The 15,771-nt window shown below is 38.7% G+C and overlaps 1 pseudogene; it reads right to left on the bottom strand.

Annotated features, from left to right (window-relative positions):
- Window positions 1–5,067: 5,067 nt before the first annotated feature.
- Window positions 5,068–5,382, bottom strand: LOC102852765 (annotated as a pseudogene).
- Between the last annotated feature and the right edge of the window lie 10,389 nt (window positions 5,383–15,771).

The following is a 15,771-nucleotide window of genomic DNA, read 5'->3' on the forward strand; positions in this document are numbered from 1 at the left end:
AAAAAGAAACAAAAGAGTGAAAATGAAAGGAAATCTATCATACATTCATACAATTTAATCTTATGCAGCATTGAAAATCAATAAACTCATAAAACATTACACAATATGAGGAAGCCTGGAGGCCGTTATGCTGAATGAAATATCTCAGTCATAAAATGATAAATACTAAATAGTGCTGCTTATTATAAAATGGGACAGACATGGTGGGGAGAGAGAATAGCAAAAGAGTGGCTAGATAATGAATACTGTATAAGATCAGAGGAGGGGAAGAACTGCCCAAAAGGGATATATGATTTGGCATTATATATATATGACAACAAACTGGAAAAAGGTGTGCATTGTTGGAAGGATATTGTCATTGTTGTTAGGTGTCATCAAGTCGAATATGACTCATGGTGACCCTATGAACAAAAGACCTTAACCCCGTTCTATCCTGTGCCATCCTCACACTTCCTGACACATAAGAGCCCACTGTGGCAGTCACCACATTGGAGAAGAATACTGAAGAGACTGTCAAAAGAACAAACGGATGTGCTCCTTCGGGCCAAGGATAGCAAAGCTTCGTGCCACATACTTTAGGCACGCTGTTAGAGGGCTATCCCTTGGAGAATAACATCATTCTTCTGTATATCATTTTTCTAGTTAAATAAAAGCATATATAATATGCAGTTCAGAGAAACAATTTGCATTGGGAACTATTGTGCTCAAAATATCACTAAACATTTCAGAAACATTTTTAGAGTTTTGCTCAGAAGAATTTCTAGCAGGAAAAAAAAATCAGATTTAAGGCAAATGTAGGAAAGAAGCTAGTAAATATTTAAAATTCAAGCTATAAATCAAAATTGAAGACAAATGCCAAAAACAAGCTATAAAATATTTAATTTAGTGCTTAACTTAGAATTGAATAGAGTAAATTAGGCATTAAAAAAGGCATCAAACAGCATGTTTGATGGAGGAAAATTTAAATGATGTGAAGGCTAAGGCAATGAGAGGAACATTTTCACTTACTGGGAATTGGATAACTATGAACAAAAACTGTACATTTTCTTCATTTTTCTTTCTGATGTGGGTAGCAGAGGTCATGGCTGTATTTAGAAGCTGCTTGAAAGAGGTTGTATTTCTTAGATAATTAGGACTAAAAAGGGTAGAAAGTTAATATATTATATTTAATTGGTCTAATTTGAAAGAGGCAGAAGTTACAAGCTTTAATGCTGGCTAGGAAATTGTTGCTTCTAAATCAAGAGGCTTCAAGCTTTAGAAGCATCAGATACCCTAAAGAGCTCATAAAGAATAGATGCTGCCTTATTCCACCCTTCGGACTCAGAGGATGTGGTTGGAGATCTAAAATAGGAATATTTAGTAAAGCACTCATATGACTTAGAGATATGTTCTAGGGATCACATAACGTTTTAAAAACATTACTAGAGTACAACAAAATCATCAGCTCCTTTTAAAACAAGAAAAGGAGCTGTTAAGTATGAGCAAACTGAAAGTAAATTATGAAATGTGAAATATAGGTTTGTCTTAGGTTGTCTAGAATTTCTAAGATCCTAGAAGCAAAATGCATACAATGTGGTTTTGTTTTGCTGTTTGAATGATTAAAATGCCTTAGAAATAATTAGAGGCGGTGGTTATGAATGTACCAACTGCTACTGAGTTATTTACTGACTTTAAGATCACTCATTTTATGTTATGTGACTTCTAATCTAAAAAAATACTTTTATCTTCTAAGAATTACTATTTTACTATTTACTATTTTATTAGGGATCTCTTTGAAAGCAGGAGTGGCATCCACTTCCTGAACAGCATGCCTCTGGAAACTCTATGAACTTTGAGAAATGACAATAGGCTTCAGATCTTTTGTTCATAGGATCACTGTGAGTTGTGCTTGACTAGATGACAGTTAACAACACAACAATAGAAGTAAAGTAACTGTGCTTCAAGTCTTTAGAAACAGATATTTGTATTTTGGATACAGTAAATATATATACTTCATTTGGTCTGTTATTAGATTTTGGTGTTAGAACTACAGACCCAACTCCTGTACAAGGCTGTGTAGTAGAGTGTGGACTTTGAGAGTAAATGTCTGGAGTTCAAATCCTGGATCCATTACATAAAAAACCGTGTAGATTTGGTGAGCTCTGGTGGCCTAGTGGCAAGAAGCTGCACTGTAATCCCTGAGGTGAGCGGTTTGAATCCACCAGATGATCAGATGATCTCCTGGAGAAAGAGGGACAATCTCCTCCTGTACCAGTAAGATCAGATTTGACGGTACACACACAGAAAACACGCCCCCCCCAAAAAAAACCCACCAAAACCCCAAACTGTGTAGACTTGAGAAAGTTCCTTAAACTCATTATAATTTCAGAATTTTGTAAATGGGGATGATAATAGAGTAAAACCAGGGAAATATGGAATCTTTGTAATGTGGAAACCTGTCAGAGAAAGAAAACTCAAATATTTTCCTTTTGGAGGCTAGGATTGTGAAGCTCTGTCTTACATACTTTGGGCACGTGGCCAGAAGAGACTGGTCCTTGGAGAAGGACATCATGTTTGGAAGGGTGGAGGGACAGTGCAGGAGAGGAAGACCCTGGATGGGATGGATTGATACAGTAACTGGGGCAATGGGTGCTGGTGTGTTAGTGAGACTGACTCACAACAGGGCAGGCTTCTGAGTTACTGTACATAGGGTCACTATAGGTTGCAGGTGAATCGATGGCACATAACAAGGACAGAGCTAAATTCATGCCAGGCTCAAGCTTTTTCATTCATTTGCAAATGTTTTCGAGCACTGTGATTCATAATGCCAAAAACTGGTTTTCTTTCAAAATCTTCATCTCCTATTATTTCCAACCATATTGTAGATCATCTTTTCATAATGGGATTCTGGATCTAGCAGAGGAATCTAAGTGTAAGTGTAGTAGTAGAGGACAATTGCAGTTCTAAACAACTTCCTGTTGGTATCTGAGTTGGTTCTGGAACTTTTAGAAACTCCAGAGGACACATGAGTCCAACAAATTTTTACTGCATGGAATAGAATCAAACCACATTTCTGTACCACCACACTGTGAGTCAGGAGACAATAATTTAGTCAATCTAGGCTAGAACAATCCAATTGACTGGACCAATTGGCAGCATCAGGATGGATGGTGAAGAGATTGAGAGTGTTCACAGCTTTAGTTTGCTTGGCTCCAAAGTCAACACTCTCAGCACCAGTAGCCAGGAAATTAAAAGGCGCATTGCCATGGGAAAGTCTGCTGTTAGAAACCTCTCCAAAGTACTGAAGAGCAATGGTGTCTCTCTGGAGACTAAGGTGCATCTGATACAGGCCATGGTCTTTGCAATCACTTGTTATGCATCAAAGAGCTGGACAATGACCAAGGAGGATAGAAGGAGAATTGATGCCTTTGAGCTGTGGTGCTGGAGAAGAGTATTGAGAGTACCATGGACTGCTAGGAAAACAAATAGATTCATCCTGGAAAGGGTCAAACCGGGCGGCTCCTTGGAGGCAAGGATTCTGAGGCTCCTTCTAACATACTTTGGACATGTTGTGAGGAGAGACCGGTCCTTGGAGAAGGACATCATGCTTGGGAGAGTGGAGGGACAGCACAGGAGGGGAAGGCCCTCTATGAAGTGGATTGATTCCGTGACTGGGATAATAGGGATGGGAGTGTCAGAGACAATGCGATTGGCACAGGACAGAGCAGAGTTTAGGGCTGTTGTACATAGGGTCGCTATGAGCGCAAGCGACTTGACGGCTCATAACAACAACAAGGCTAGCGCAGCAAGAAAAGAATATTGCTAGGGTTGTATGACAGCTATAGAGATGAGGCATTACAAATAGAAGTGAACTAGTCTATCTTCCTGATGGATATTACATATTATGCAACCTCAAGGAGGCAAGGATTCTGCGGCTTCGCCTAACCTACTTTGGACATGTTGTAAGGAGGGACAGGTCCTTGGAGAGGGACATCATGCTTGGGAGGGTGGAGGAATGACACAGGAGGGGAAGGCCCTCTATGAAGTGGATTGATTCAGTGACTGGGATGATCAGGATGGGAGTGTCAGAGACAGTACGATTGGCACAGGACAGAGCAGAGTTTAGGGCTGTTGTACATAGGGATGCTATGAGTCACAAGCGACCAGATGGCACATAACAACAACAACAGGAAGTGACTTTAAGAGCAACTTCATTTATTCTTAGCACAATAGTGTCTCATCTTCATTAATTAGAAAAACAAATTGACTTGTGAGATATAAAAAAGGAATGTGATAGAAACATTTGTCTTTATTAATAAGAAAATAAAGCTTAAAATTAAATTGCTGCTCAAAAGACATTTTATTCTTGACCTTTTCTTCCAGCTAGGTCATTTTAATGTTCATGTGAGTGAGGCATTAAAAGTGACTCATTTCCAACTGTAAAGTTCTCAAATATAAAAATTATATTAATAATTCCAAAAGGGCCCCTTCAGTGACCTAGAAATTGCTTCCTTGATTTTTATTCAAGGAGCTGTATTTTTCTAAAAATCGTTCCTGTGCACTAACCTGGTACCTCAAGGGGAATATTGACAGGAACAATTGAAGGAAAGCACAAAACTTTATGATGTATTACTGTAGGGCTTGTCTGTTGGCAAAGAAGCAGAAATGGTTGGTATTAAAGGGAGCATGAAGGTCTGTAGGAAAACCAGCCCAGGGCATTATGAATCATAGGGCTCTAAAACATTTATAAGTGAATGAAAAGGCTCAGGGCTGACATGAATTATGAGTCTCATTATGGCACTGTAATTTCTTCAGCAAGGTCTCAGAGGAGCACAGAACTTCCCGAGAAAAGAGAAGAATTTCCATTGCATCCATTTTCTAACAGGGAATGGTCAAGGTGGGATGATGTCCATGGCCCTGAAGCACACATGGTGACATATCTCCACATACAAGGGTTTCCATCTATCAGAATCTTTCAAAACTCCTTTCCCTTCAAGGTCAAAGATTAGAATTGATTTTGTTGTTGTTGTCGGTGGTGGTGGTTATGCTTTATTACATCAGATGGGCTTTGGGGACAGTGGGGCACACTCAGTCCGTCTTGGCAGCCACCTTCCTCATGGAAGCCTGGACGTTGCTGAGTTCTTCTCGCTTCCTCTTGGCTTGGATGTGTGTCCCCACCCTTTTCTTGATGAACTTGAGGGCCCGCTTGTCCTTGGAGACCTTAAGCAGCTCCATGGTGCGCTTGTGGGGCGCGAAGCCACACACCTCCAGGATCACGTCCCGCACGAACTTGATGTGGTTGAAGAGGCGCCTGCGGGGGCGGCTGTGCCTCGGCTTGCTCACGTTCTTGGTGACTTTGTGGCCCTTCCTGAGGCCCACGACCATAGGGTAGCGCACAGCCATGGCTGCTGCAGGTCACTGGCTGCCGCGGCGCAAGTAGAATGGAATTTTTAAGAATTAATAATAAGCCTAAGCTTAAGATCAACTTTCCCAGTCTTTCCTTAAACCAGTGTTCTTATATGCTGTAAACTATTATAGTCATCTACTGGCAAAAATCCAGCAGCTACATTAACTAAGCTATCTCTGAGAACAATAACAACAAATATCATGTTGGCTCCACAGTCAATACTCTGGGCACCTAGCCAGGATATTAAAAGATGTATTGCCATGGGAAAGTCTGCTGTTAGGGACCTCTCCAAAGTACTGAAGAGCAATGCGATCACTTGTTATGCATCAGAGAGTTGGACAATGACTAAGGAAGATAGAAGGAGAATTAATGCCTTTGAGCTGTGGTGCTGGAGAAGAGTATTGAGGGTACCAGGGACTGCTAGGAAAACAAACGGATACATCCTGGAAAGGGTTAAACCGGGCGGCTCCTTGGAGGCAAGGATTCTGAGGCTTCGTCTGACATACTTTGGACATGTTGTGAGGAGAGATCAGTCCTTGGAGAGGGACATCATGCTGGGGAGGTTGGAGGGACAGTGCAGGAGAGGAAGGCCCTCTGTGAGGTGGATTGATTCAGTGACTGGGGTCATCAGGATGGGTGTATCAGAGATGGTGTGATTGGCACATGACAGAGCAGAGTTTAGGGCTGTTGTACATAGGGTGGCTATGAATCGCAAGAGACTCGATGGCACATAACAACAACAACAACAACAACATGTTGTTTAGTTGGTTACCTCAGTGGTGAGAAGAAGAAATTAGTGAAATAAAAATTTTTCAAATATATGTGCCCTTGGAACCAGCATACCTTTTCTTTGCCACTGCAGCACAGCCCAGGCCAACAGAGCTGTACTAGTAAGGTGAACTGTGCATGTTGGGGAGTAGGGGGAGGGATAGAGGCGCATAGTGGGTGGGAGGTATGTGGTGTGTGAAATGGTGAAAAGGCTGCCCTATCATTCAGTCTCAAATTTATATTACTTCAAGTAAATTGGCTTATCAGATTATTTATTTAAGCAATGGCAGTTCTCTTTCAGATTTTCCATTGCCTTTTTATTTATATTCACAAGTATTTCGAAAATGAGTGAGAAAATTTATTAATTTAAGGAAGAACACTCTCATTCACACCATTCATGTTTCAAGAGCACAACTTCTGCACAAATGAAGAGATGGATATTAAAAAAATTATTTCTCTCTATATATAATAGTATAATAAAAGTAAAATAAAATAATTAAAATAATAAATAAGACTAAGAACTGAGATATTCCCATTTAAAAATATACCAAAATTAAAGATGTATTTCCCTCCTCTTGTTACCTTGTATTATATGACTGGATGCCATTTGTTTAGAAAAGAATACTGTCAGAAAGATAAACCGGTGGATTAAGTGAGCAAATTCTTTGAGGAACTCATTTAGGAAAAGTGATCTTGGCAGACACTGTGACCTCAGAACAATCCTTATTCGGATTCCTTGCTCTCTCATTTCACTTATGCCTAAACTCTACTTTTCCAATGTGTCTGGGCCTCTCTGTCTTCTAATCCATCACTGCTCCTAAGTATTAAAATTCAATATCCAGCTGCATACCATCAGAATAATGCTTTCTTTCGACATTTTCTTTTTCCATTATAAAATAATTGAAAAGAGAACTTTAGTTTTACTGAATTTCAACTGTGGCAAGTACATGGCTCCGAAAACTCTGTGCACTTTGATAAATGTCAATAGTTGCAGAGAGGCTTCAGGTCTTTTGTCCATAGGGTCACTATGAGTCACACTTGACTAGAAGACAGTCAACAACAGCAGCAACAGTATGTGGGACATAGGATATGAATCTAGTTTTGTTATACTCTAATTAAGCCCTAGTGAGTTGTGCTGATAATCCAAGGGTGTCAACTCTCTGGCTGTTTGAATCCCCTGAAGCTTAGGAGGAGAAAGATAGGGAATCTTTCTTGCAATTTCCTGCCTCTAAAAACCAATAGGAGGTAAGCTGTGCATCCTTTACAACTCAAAGACAATGCAAATGTGCAAGGGAGCACTGGTGATATAGTCTGGAGGCAGTTGCACTGCTAATCAAAAGCCACACCTCTCAGACATGTTCAATACATCATTGGTTCCACAAGAGAAAGATGAGCACCCCCTCATGTGCAATTTAAACCCAGTGGAAGGTCAGCTATGAGGTGGTTCCCACTAAATAGCAACTATTTATTTTGAGCTTCTTGTACTCACTTGTAGCCTAGAGGTTCTAAGAAAGGTGTTTGTACTAATTATCTGCAATTCCTTCTGTGTGTGAGACTGACCAATATACAAGAACTGAATGCATTGTAGTAGCCAGAGAAGGGAAGAACAAAAGAGCATTCTTGTCTTGAAAGTGTCATAGAATATGTTGTTGTTATTGTGTACTGTCAAGTGGGAACTGACCCAGAGTGACTCTCCAGTGGGTTGTGTTTTTTCCCCACATTATGTAAACCAAGGCCAGGATTTTTTATTTACAACATTTGCTATACTTAACCATTCTTATCCTTCTTTCTGCCATTTAGGATTCTCATAATGGGCTAAGAATTCTGTCCACTGGGTACCTCATCCCCTGAGGGAAAAACTTTTGGAATTTTTATTGGTCAACAAAGCAATTTATTAATACATCCTTCTAAGTAACAGTCTTTTCTTGAGTTATATTTCCATCTCAGTTCTCATTTTTAGAAGCCATGAACTAGAGTTTGTTTCATTTTGTGTTTTGTTTTGTTTTGTGGTGGGCTTTTTTGTTCTACTCTCCAGTGGGTTTTCAGAGACACTAAATCACATGGGCAGAGATTGTCAATCCTTCTCACTTGGAGCAGCTGGTGGATTCAAACCACATGCCTTCTGCTTCCTTTGGGACCTTATAGGACCCCCTAGGGAGAGAGTTGCTGCTGCTGTTGTTGTATGCCCTTGAATCAGAACTGACTCACAGCTGACCCTTCTACTGGTTTTCAGAGGCAGCACCTTGTGAGGGAGATTGCACATCCTTCTCCTGTAGAGCAGGTAGTGGATTTGAATCACGTACCTTTGGAATTTCAGTGCAGCTTTTACCATGAGGCCACCAGAGCTTCCTTTATTAAATGCCTAAAACCAAGATCTAGAAATAAAGTATTAACACAGAGCTTAGAGTTAAATGTTACCTAAATGACATTGATCCCTAACTCCCTGTGGTTTTCATTTCCTTCCCTTCCTTTCAGCTCCATTAACAACCCTCAGAAGACTCTAAAAATCTAAGTGTTAGTTCTTTAATTGTTCTGAAAGAGCATGGTGATTCACTGTTACCAGACAACAGTCCCCCACAGGTCTCTGTGTTCTAACTGCAAGTCATATTGAGGTGCTGACACCATGATTGCTGTACTTGACTGGTGACTGTTATTGCTGCACCAAAAAAAGCTTTTGTAGCTGAAAAAAAACCCCACAACACCAAAATCTGTCATTTTAAAAACATTTAAATTAACTTGTGATAAAAACAGACCCATGTATTTTTTTTTTAAAGTGCTGGCACTTTTAAATTAGGTTTATGCACACTTCATGCAAGAGTGTCGATTCTGGAGCCTGGCTACCAAAATTAAAATTCCATTTCTGCTCTTCCCTAGCTGTGTGACTGGACAAGTTTCTTAACCTGTCTGTCCTTTAAGTCTTAATCTTTTAAATTTGGATAAAAATAGTGCCTACTTCATTGGGTTATAATGAGAATTAAATGTTCACTTGGCCTATGCACAACATGAGAGTTAGAGGCACCACCAACCTCCCATGTAGTTGATGTTGTGTTGTTTCTAGGTGCCATCGAGTCAAACACACCACATGGCAACCTTATGAACAACAGATCTATGCCATGCTATCCTGTGCCATCCTCCCAATCTCTGACACACTAGAGCCCGTTGCTGCAGTAAACATGTCAATCCATCCCATTGGGAGTCTTCCTTGATTCCAATATTTCTCCACCTCCCCAAGCACGATACCCCTCTCCAATGAATAGCTTCCCCGAGGAAGTACTCTGATGGAACTTTCCCAATACGTATCTCTTTGTTCTTTTGGAAGTCCATGGGATAGTCAGTACTCTTCTGCAATACTGCAGTTCGAAGGCATCAAATATTCTTCTGTCACGCTTAGTCACTGTTCAACTCTCAAATACATAACAAGTGACTGTGAAGACTGTGGCCTGAATCAGGCAAACTTTAGTCCTCAAACTGACGTCATTGCTCTGTAATAATTAGGAGAGGTCTTTGATTACAGTTTTTTCCCTGTGCAATGCATGTCCGGATCTCCTGACTGCTAGTACCAAGTGGATTGATTGTGAGTCTAAGTAAGATTAAATCATTGACAGTTGCAGTGTTTTCCCTTTCTATTGTCATCCACATATATCTGACCCTTGTACAGCTCAGATTTGAACTGCATGGGCCCATTGACATGTACATTATGTGTCCCCATGTTGCTATTGTGGTAAGGTCAAGTGTTGAACTATGACTAGTCATCACTCTGGTTGTATAATTCCTTTGGTTTCACCATACTGCAACAACAAAAACAACAACAAAAAAAATTATGCATTTCAAAGAGAGTCCTTGAATTTCAAACTTGTGTTATTAAAGTATCATCTGCATTACTATGTCAATGAATCATGGTAGGTCATTAACACTTAGTAAGCACTATATGAGCAGCAGATTGATGTTCAAATATATATCTGTCTATCTACCTAGCAAAATATTGATGTTTTCTTGTTTAGATGACAAACTTAATGCATATTTTCACTCCAAATCCTTTTTCTCATCCTCCTCCCAGGTTTCATCTCTGCACTGCCCGGTTTCAGAGATGAAGTGTGCAGTTGGTCCCAATATTTCATGATGGATTCCCATGGTAATTCAGTGGTAGATACAGTGCCCCATTTTCTTCTGTCATTTTAGAACATATAATCCTTTCAAGTAGACATATTACACAATGTTTAAAAATATAAGCTAGCTTAACTGATATATAAAAAACTACTAAGAAATTGAAAGAGCATAATACAAGTCAAAGACTAGTTTTCAAGTATAAGAGCAGACACATAAAGAAACAAATTGTACATTTTGTAGACAGTGTTGGTCAAGGTTGTCTGTTCATACTCTTTGAGAAGTGGGTATGTTTACAAGGTCACCTATATTCCAGCTGGTGATACGTGTGGGCCATGGTTCTTACAATAGTTGCCACGGTCAAGAAGGCTTGTCAGCTGAGGGCTGCAGAGACACAGGGTCCTAGGCATTGCCCAAGAAGAGCAGATCATGCAACGCTGAGAAAAGAACAATGACATAAAATGGCATTTGGCCATTTTAATGTCTGAACAGTAGGGACACTTAACTTGATCAAATTCTTTCTCTTTTTTTCCCCTCTTTGTTTCACAATCTTCACTTAAAAACTCAGGAAGGTAATGAACATATTTCAGGAAAAGTTTTTTAGATGATAAAGTGGGTCATGTAAGATAGATCTACTTGGAAGTGAGTCTGTTACTTCCAGGAAAATGATATAGGTCATATCTTGAGGGAATAGTTGAAAATCTATGGAGAAAGGATCATCAAAAGCAACAGAATATGTTCAGAGGCCGGGAAAACCCTCTATCACTGGGGCAGTAACAGTCGAGTTTTTAGTAAATTAAAAATTGTTAATAACATTTTGGAGATTGTTTTGCAAGTAAATTGCACTTAAATTATTAAATATTGCTTGTTTTGCAAAGAACAAACACTTCCTTAATGCAAATAAATTCCTTTATACTTATGAAAATAAAGTTTGACACAAACTGTCCTTTGACTATATTAACAGACTCGCTCAGTACGTCAAGTTGGAAACTACTCATAACTGACACTCCATTGCGTTTCCAAGGCTATAAATCATAGAAGAGGAAATTGTTCATCTTCTTACCTTGGAAATGAAAGCCTATCATTCATTTGGAACAAATTTGAGAGATATTAAAATAAATTATAAACTTTTACATATTTAAATACTTTCCTAAAAATTTCTAAACAAACCAATAACGTGAAATCTCTGGCAGTGAAAATAATATTTATAAAAGTAAGTGTTATTAAAAAGAAACAAAACAAGACAAAAATCTGGGTCTAGCAATCATTGTTGTTGTGTGTCATTGAGTTGCTTGATTCTGACTTATAACAACCCTGTGGGAAAAAAGGAGAACCGTTACTTGGGGTTTCTGAAGCTGCAAGGAGCAATGATGTCAATGTGGTTAAGTGCCTGTTTGCACTGCCAAGGAGAAAGACAAGGCAGTCTGTTGGTTTCTGTAAAGGTTCACAGCCTGGGGAACAGTGAGAAACACATACACTCTTCACTGTTAGATCATGAGGAATCGGAATTGATGTTCAGATTTATTACTCACAGAGCAACTTGTGGGATTGAACCACACATCTTTTGATTTTCAGGCAACCACTTAATCATTGTACTCCCAGAACTCCTATTTATGATTTCAAAAGGAGCAAAACTCTTAACAGATAAGGATAGAGAATAGTTTCATTAAGTTGTCAGAGTCTATCACAAAAATAAAAACTCATGTAATAAAAAGTCTATTTCAAATATTTTCCTTGCTAAAAATGCAAATATCACCGATAAGATTTTAATGAAAACTTTGCTGTGAAGAATCTGCAATCTTACTGTCTCTGAAACACCTACTCTCATTACCCTAGTCACTAAGTCTGTCCATCTCATCCAGGATCTTTCTCTCTTGTGTGGTCCCTTTACCATCCCAAGCATTATGTCACTCTCCAGGGACAGATCCTGCCTTGCGACATGTCCAAATTATGCCAGATGAAGTTTCAGAATCCATGCCTCCAAAGAGCAGCCTGGTTTCACCATCTCTAGGACAAACCTGTCTGTTCTCCTAGCTGTCCATGGTATATTCAACACTCTTCTCCAGCACCACAGCTCAAAGGCATCAATTCTATCATCTCTAATCATTGTTCTGCTTACTAATGCATAGCACATAATTGCAAAGACCAGGCTTGTGTTTTATTTATTACACAAAGGTATTTGACTGTGTGGGTCATAACAAATTATGTATAACATTGAGAACAATGAAAATCCTAAAATATTTAGTTGTGCTCATGCAGAAGCTATACATAGACCAAGAAACAGACACATTTATACTAAGAAAACAATCTCCACAACTGGACCAATAGGTAACATCATAATAATAGAGAAAAGATTGATTTTTAATTATTTTATTTGGATCCACAATCCACACCATGGAAGCAGGAAAGGAATTGATGTATTGTGTTGTACAAATTTGCTCTCAAAGATCCCTTTAAAGTATTAAAAAGCAAAATAACAGTTTAAAGGATAAGGTATGCCTCATCCAAGTCATGACATTTTAAATTGCTTCATGTGCATGTAAACTTTAGACAGTGCACAAGGAAGACTGAAGAAGAATTAATGCCTCTGAATTATGATATTGTAAAAGAGTACTGAAGAAATGATGGACTACCAATGGAACGGGGAGCTCTTGTGGCCTCGTGGTAAAGAGCTGTGCTGCCAATTCAAAGGTTATGTGGTTCAAATCCACCTCATGGAGAGAGAAAGATGAGCAACCTCCTCCTGTGAGATTTACAGCCTTTGAAAACCCACTGAAAGAACAGTCATGGCATGCTTCCAACCAGAAGATCAAACAAGTCTCACTTGTGAGAAGTGCAGCCACAATGCTCTTTAGAAACATAAACTGTAAAATGTAAACACATATATTGGGCATGTTGTCAGAAGGGGCCAGGCCTGGGAAAAGGACACAATGTTTGGAAAGACGGAAAGTCCATAAAAGAGAACACTCTCAGTGAGGTGAATTAACACAGAAACTGTAACAGTAGGCTCAAACACAATGGAGATTGTGAGGGTGGTACAGGAACAGAGTTTCCTGAGGGCCACTATGAACTAGAGTGGACTTGCCTAATAACAACAAAGAACATTTGCTAGACACACTATCTCAATAATTTGTGAATCATTAGTAAGTGATGTTTACTAGATGTTTTAAAAAAAGCATGTAGCCGTGCAAACAACATAAATAACCAATATTCCATTGCAAGTAAGAGTAAGATATGTAGACTTTTTCTACTACAGATTAAGGAATATTAAGACTATGATATTCAAGAGCAGGCATTGACAAATTTTCTCCAAGAAGGGATAAATAGTAAGTCTTTTAGGCTTTGTGAGATGTTTGATTTCTATCACAATCATTCAACTCTGCTATTGTACCACAAGGACAACATAGATAACTCATAAATGAGTATGACACTTTACCAATTAAAATGTTTTTAAAACAATCTGTAGACTAGATTCAGGGCACATAGTAAAGTTTGTTCTGCAATGTTTTCAATGGAGTATTTTTTGCTTGTATGTTTACTTCATTATTCTTCTTAAACTGTACGTGCATTTTGTGCATTTATCATAATTTGTATCTCACAATTTCTAAAAAATTAAAAGTAATACATGAATTTTCAATTAATTTAAATGAAAAAGTAATATTATAAGGGAAAATGTCAAAGTTTGAAAAATGAAGACAAAAGCTTGTAGAACAAACAGAGAAATCTGGTACAGCGTATGTTTGAAAGAACTAGATAAATAAAATCCAAGAAGCAAACATTGAGAGAGACAATTTGTAAGGAGGTTAAGGAAAAGGTTGCAGCACATCTGTAAAATATTTAAGTGTCAGCTAAACTAGTTAGTGCCACAAACAGAGGAGAGTGGATTATTTGAAAATGAAAATAGAGGAGAAATTAAGTAGAAAATGCTAATGGCTTGTGCATTGACCTTACAATTTTATAAACGAGAGTCTTAGACAGCTGGGAGTCAGACAGAAAGCAGCTATTTTAATGAATACTTTGCCCACCCAGCATGCTGAAAGTGGCATCTTGAAAGTGGTATCTTTTTTTAATCTTGAAAATAAGCATCAGAGCCAAAAATTACCTAAATTCAACAATGACTAGAAAGGCACTGAGGACCACAACTGTGACGGTCAAGAGCAGGCTTTTCTGGGCATGGGAAGCCGTTTTTACCAGAGAAAGTTTCATGTTAGCCAGAAAACAATCTCAAATTTTAAGAAAGTTACAGAAAGCCCCTATAAAATTTTAGATTACAGAAAGGTGTCAGAAAAGATGACTATAGAACATGTCTTAGTCCTAGCTGAGAGCGAGTATATAGTAAATAAAACTTGAGTATAAAAGAGGGTTTGGATTTTGTTTTGAAATGCTGGGATTACTAGTCCTTTCTCCATCCATCCCTACATTTGTTCCTCAAGGTCAGTCTACATCCCTCTTCTGTTGCTCCTCAATGATGGACTCCACAGATTCCTCAAAGCAGGGTCTATATTGCAGACTTTCTCACTTTGGGCCTAACAGGGACTTGAGTCCAGGACTACAGTGGTAGAGTCTGACTTTTAGATATTTTTGCACTAGCAGAAGGAAGATCAAAATGAATTCAAATAAGTACCTTCTTTGCATCCGTACCTCTTCAAAATGATGCTAAGCAAGTACTCTGAAAAGCTGGACTATAATGAAGAAGAATGTAGAATCAAGATTGGAGGAAGCAGTCCTGGCAAGGGAGATACAATAATCACAAAGATGGTAAGGTTCATCCTTTGCACTCTAGATGTGCTGGCCCCTGTGATTTCTCCAAATGTGGGAAACTCAACTGCATAATTTGTGGTAGTGGAGGACTGTGTTCATACTATCTCCTGGAAGAAAAGAAAAATGACTAGAGGAAGACTTATCAAAAATACATGGTATGCAGATGACACAATTTCAGTTGCTGAATGTGAAAACTCAAAGCATGGTGGAAAAATATAAAAAACTATAGGCATCAGTCTGTGTTATATTTCCTCATTAAGAAGACAAAAATCAACATAACTGGATCTATGGGCAAAATCATGAAATGGAGAGAAGATTACAGTTGGTGTTGATTTTATTGTAATTGGACCTGACATCAGTGTCAATGGAAGAAGAAGTCAAGAAATTGAAAGAGGTAATGCCTTGGACAAATTTACAGTTAAGGGCTTCTTTAAAATCCCTAAAAGGCTACAGTCTTCAATGTGGACTGCATCTCAATGGCAAGAAAACAAAAATTCTCACCACTGGACCAATAGGCAACATCATGATACTTGGAGAAATAGTGGAAAATGTCCACAACTTCATCTTACTTGGACCCACAATCAGCACTCTTAGTGCCAGCAGTCAGGAGATTAGAAGACATATTGTACTAGGAAATTCTACAGTCAGAGATCTCTTCAAATTGCCAAGGAACAGTGATATTCATTTGAAGACTATGGTGTGCCTGATTAAGGCATGCCCTTTGCTATGCATCTGAGAGCTGGACAGTGAAT

This window comes from Elephantulus edwardii, unplaced genomic scaffold, assembly GCF_000299155.1.
Source record: "Elephantulus edwardii isolate Elephantulus edwardi_28Jun2011 unplaced genomic scaffold, EleEdw1.0 scaffold00345, whole genome shotgun sequence".
NCBI lineage: Eukaryota > Metazoa > Chordata > Mammalia > Macroscelidea > Macroscelididae > Elephantulus > Elephantulus edwardii.